General features: G+C 37.4%; 1 long non-coding RNA gene across 1 annotated transcript; it reads right to left on the bottom strand.

Annotated features, from left to right (window-relative positions):
- Positions 1 to 2,177: 2,177 nt before the first annotated feature.
- LOC118936001 (uncharacterized) lies at positions 2,178 to 2,973 on the bottom strand. Its single transcript, XR_005034084.2, has 2 exons — positions 2,590 to 2,973; positions 2,178 to 2,388 (listed from the first exon to the last, which is right to left on the bottom strand). It is a non-coding gene; the product is annotated as an uncharacterized LOC118936001 (long non-coding RNA).
- Positions 2,974 to 5,159: the final 2,186 nt, after the last annotated feature.

The raw sequence follows: 5,159 nt of genomic DNA, 5'->3' as shown, positions 1-5,159 counted from the left end.
ACATAGCAGCCACCATGCAGTGACTAAGCATCATTGTCTGCCTGCAACATAAAAAATATGATTAAAAAAAAAATCTGATCAGAGCCTCATTCCTGGCTCCTTAGCTGTTTAAACCATACAGAGAGGTTTATCTCTAAGTAAAAAAACTGCTTTGTTATCCCACCTCTTTTCTTCCTTGTGGGCCAGTTCTTTCATTTTCTCTTTCTCTCTGATTTGATAAATGCACTCCCAGCAAAAGGTGCTGGATTTAACAGCTCATTCTTTTCAGAGTTGGGGCTTCTAAAGAGATTGTGAGAACCTTGACAACACAAAACAGTGAATCTCTGCTGGTGGGCTTTCTAGATTCACTGTCATTGATTCACAGAGGAAGAAGGGAGGTCTGCCTGTGAATCATATGCTGATATCCCTGATGTTCACCAGTTTCATACATTCTGTCACTCATGCATTCATTTAACAAACATACCATGAATTCCAATAAGCAGAACACTGTGCTCATTATTGACCCAGATACAGAGACCAAGAGACACAGACCTTGATTTCAAGAAGCACTGTCTGGAGTGTAAACAAATATCTATAACACCAAGCACAGAAGACAAATATAGAGGGAACAGCAGCATACTGTAGAATATAGAAGGCTGAAAAAAATTCAGACAGGAAGATACAGCCCTGATGGAAGCCTTGCAGTAAGGGTATTCGTTCCATGTGTGGGGGCGGCAGGGCGTGCAGACCCACTGGGCTGAGAAAACAGCATAAGTGAGGACAGAAGTTCTGAATTTAGAAGCCAAGTCTAGCCAAAGGTCAAGTTCAATGTATACTATGCATACTATGTATACTAGATTCAGTTCAACCATTCAGAACAGAGCAGGTCTGTGTTGATCTCTTGTATAAATTGATTTTCCATATACAGTTTTTTTGCACAACTATTTCCACAGATAAAAACTGGATTGAAAGCCAATGCTCTAAATGTGACCTTTCTCATGGTTCTGTCCTTGGCATGTTTCTCTCTTCGCTTTGCCCATTCTCCCTTAGAAACCATGCCTGTGTCCATGCCAATAACTACTGCTTCCTATTTTTAAAGTTCACAAATGCACACTCCTAAACTTTCCTAAAATCTTAACTGATCATTGACCATCTCCTCTTGAATGTCCTGCAGGACCTGATGTGGAAATGTGCAAAACTGAACTTAAAAACTTCCTTGAAAAATAAGTTTTTCTCCTGTGTTTCCCATTTTAACAAATGGTGCTAACCATCATCCAGATCAACCTTATCTTCTCCCTCTGACGCCCCACCAGTCTTTCAGTAATCACCTAGAATCCCATAAAATCCACTTCCTTACTGTGCCTTGCTTTATATCCTGTATTTCCACTATCACTCTTTTAGTTCAGGCCACCATGATTTCTGCTTTGATTATCTCATAAACAATCTACCCACATTCACACAACACAGAGGTGGAGAGCTCAGGCCCTTATTGCAGAGTTATTTCTAAACCTCAGATCAGTTGAATCCCACCTGTTCCTTAGTCACTGGATTATATTGGACAAATCATTTAATCTCTCTCCTTTCAGTTATATCATCTATAAAACAAGCATCATAATAGTACCTGCCTCATAAGATGGTTTTAAGTATATTAGCTGACTCATGCTTACAATACTGCCTGGCAAATTGAAAGCTCCCAGCAAGTTAGTGATTACTGAAATGCAGTCTAGCATGGTGGTAAGGGCATGGTCAGCCAGACTGAGGGGACCCAGTCCAAGTGAATCAAGTCATAACAATCTCTCTAAACCTGTCTGTTCCATAGCTCTAGGTTGGTACTTGTCTAGCTAGAGTCTACTATTTTTAATTACCCACTCCCACAAAATTCCTCAGTACTTTTTAGTACTTCAAGCAAAAGCTTCAGATCAACACTTCCAATAAAGTAGGTTTTGTAACTCATCTTTCAAAATTTCTCTAAGTAGTTAGGTGCTTTAAATTGGGGCTACATTAGCCAGTGTATTGATTTCCAATTGGTGGGAAGGTCAAGGTCTGAATCATTTCAGTAAGTGCCAAAAAAGATAAGTGAAGAAACCAGAGTTTTCTGTCATTTTAGGTTTAATCAAGGAATTGATAAGTTGCTGGTTCTTAAAAATACGTAAAAATGAGAAAGTTGTGCTTTTTTCTCCCTCCTATACAGTTTAATCTCTTGATGTGCCTTAAGAAGAAAAATAACTCTTGAGAAATGACATGCATTGCTGATGGAAATGGTAGGGATGGTCTTGAGTTCTCATACGAGAAAAAACTGAGCCGTGTCTGTATTGCTGATGACATCTCCTTCTGAATCCACTCATTTCATGGAGGTTTTAATATGTGAGATGAGCAGATGGTTTTCTCAAAAAGAATTCCTTGCTGTAGCTGGGAAAGAGAAGTGAAGGGCAAAAGTAAACTTACAAAATTGATTATGAGTGTACTACTCAAAGTATATTGAATGCTCTTTATATTTCTAATATAGAGAAATGAAATCATTTTCTAAGTATTTTCATTATTAGAGTAATGTGGGCATGATCAAGGTAAGATTGAAAGAGCATATTTTTATTCTTCGTTGTGTATACATACTGGATCTTTGCCATTTCCTTTGGCACAATAATTTTCACAGAGATGTTGGCTGGAAGTTTCTATTCTGCTGCAGAAATAGGACATAGAAGCAATAAACAAATGATCAGAATATTTTATGTAAGAAAATACAACCCATGAAAATTGATGGCAAATAACAGACTAAAACGCTGACCTGACTTCAAAAAGAGAGATCAATTTCAGCTAACCACTGAGAAATTATATGTTCTGCAAATGTGGACCCAATAAGGACTAATCAGGGCTACACAATATAATTCACAGTGTAACTCACCTTGAACAATAAAACCACAGAATTCAGAGGGAAAGCAGTTAATGTTTTTCAAGAAAGAACATACTTTGCAGTCTTACCTTCAAACCAGTGGTCTATCCTTGTTAATGATCTCCCAGTAGCAGATAATGATTTTATCACTAACTAATGATGTATTAATGAAAGCCAATCTAGGCTGGGAAAGAGTTGTCTCAAGATACATATCTGGCAAGGGGCTGATATCAAGGATGATACAAAGAACAGAAGAGGAATGAACAGGGGCTTTGAACAGATATATCATAGAAGAGGATATATGAATGGCCAGTAGGCACAAAAAGGAGTGGTTCATTAGGGAAATGCAAATTAACCAATAATTAGATACCATTAATTATCTACAAGACTGACTACACCATATGTTGGTGAGGATGTAGAGTAAACAGAACTCTCATACATTCTGGAGGGAATATAAAATGATAGAATCATTTTGGGCAAAAAATAGATCTGATCATTTTTTATAAAATTGAATATATATTCATTCTATGACCCAGCAACTCTACTCCAAGATGATTCCCCAAGATAAATTGAAACATGTTCACAAAATGCCCTCCGGAAGATTGTTTATAGCAGCTCTGTTCATAACTAGCCAAACCATGAAAATAATCCAGGAGTCCATAAACAGGAAAATGAATAAACAAACTATGATAGATTCATACAATGGAATACTACTTAACAATATACATGCAACAATATAGAGGAATCTCAAAAATATTATGGTAAGTGAATACATCTTTGTCAATCAGCTTCTCCAGAGAAACAGAACCAGAACCAATATATATACACACATATGTAAAGAGATTTATTTTAAGAATTGGCTTATGCAATTGTGGGGGCTGGCAAAGCCAAAATCTGCAGAGCAGGTTAGCACACTGGGACCTCTAGCAGGAGCTAGAGGCAGAGAGTCTTCTTCAGTAAACCTGTTTTTGTTCCTCAGGCCTTCAGCTGATTGGATGTGGCCCCTCTTACATCATCAAAGGTAATCACCTTTACTGAAAGTCAGTCCCACCTCCAAAATATCTTCATAGCAACACCCAGATTGGTATTTGATTAAATAACTGGGTACGATACCCTAGCCAAGTTGACATATAAAATTAACTATTGCAGAAGACTTACAAAAAAAGACAATACTATCTGATTATATTTATATGAAATTCTGAAACAGGGCAAACTAATATCGAAGGAGGTATAAAATCAGAATGGATTTTGCCTCCTAGGGTTTGGGGTTGAGTGATTGGGAAGGGACAGGAGAAAATTTTCTAAGGCAGTGGTCATGTTCTATGTATTAACAGGGGTTTGAAATACACAGGTGTGTGCATTTGTCAAAAGTCAGGGAATACATACGTGGTACTGGTGAATTTTATGTATGTAAATTATGTATCAAAGGAAAAACTCTGTAAGCAAATATTGACCTCTATTTTATGATAGGTATGTGGAAGTATTCAGGGAAGTATACTGGTGTACTTTTAAATCCTTTGAAAAGTGGGATCGATTGATAGTTGGACAGAGGGGTGCATAGCTATGTGATAAGGTAAAAATGGTAGTGTTGATGGCAGAGCGTGGGTAGAGGGGAGGTATACACAGATATTTACTGTAAAATGCTTTTGGCTGTGCTGTTGCTGTATGTTTGAAAACTATCCCGACAAAATGTTCGGAAAACAAACCAGTCTTTCAAAACAAGTTACATGTATCTTTCCTACATCAACCAATTGCAATTAAGCTTCAGCCCCAGTGCTGTATCAAACTCTCTCACAGAGCAGACTCACCTCTGTATTGCTAAATCTAGTGCATGCTATTCTAGCCCTTGCATATTTTATATCTCAGAAGGTGACTCTAAACTTAAGAGCTCATTAAATAATCCTGGAAAAGTTGTTTCTCAACCTTTCAAGTGTCAGCTTCAATGACATCTTTTTGTAGAAAGCGTTAATGACCTCCAGGCTATCTTCCCACACAAAGATTTGATTGTCTTTCTTCTGAACTTCCCCAATACTTGGTATATACCTCAAATAAAATATTCTTTTTGTTTATCTGTCTCATTTCCCAGAATGGGGGTTCTTTGATATGCAAGTATCTCCAACTTCTAGAACAACCTTTAGTAGATGGGGGGCATCAATTAATGGTGGTTAATTGAACTGATAATCAAATGAACTAATAATCAAATAAACAAAGATATCAGGTCCTGATCTTACCATAACATGACACTGAGAAAAACATAACCAACAGGCTGCTTACTGCTTATTTAATGTCTGAA

This window comes from Manis pentadactyla, chromosome 9 (genome assembly GCF_030020395.1).
Source record: "Manis pentadactyla isolate mManPen7 chromosome 9, mManPen7.hap1, whole genome shotgun sequence".
Lineage (NCBI taxonomy): Eukaryota > Metazoa > Chordata > Mammalia > Pholidota > Manidae > Manis > Manis pentadactyla.
Note: the sequence above shows the minus strand (reverse complement) of the source record. Positions and strands in the feature narration are given on the sequence as shown.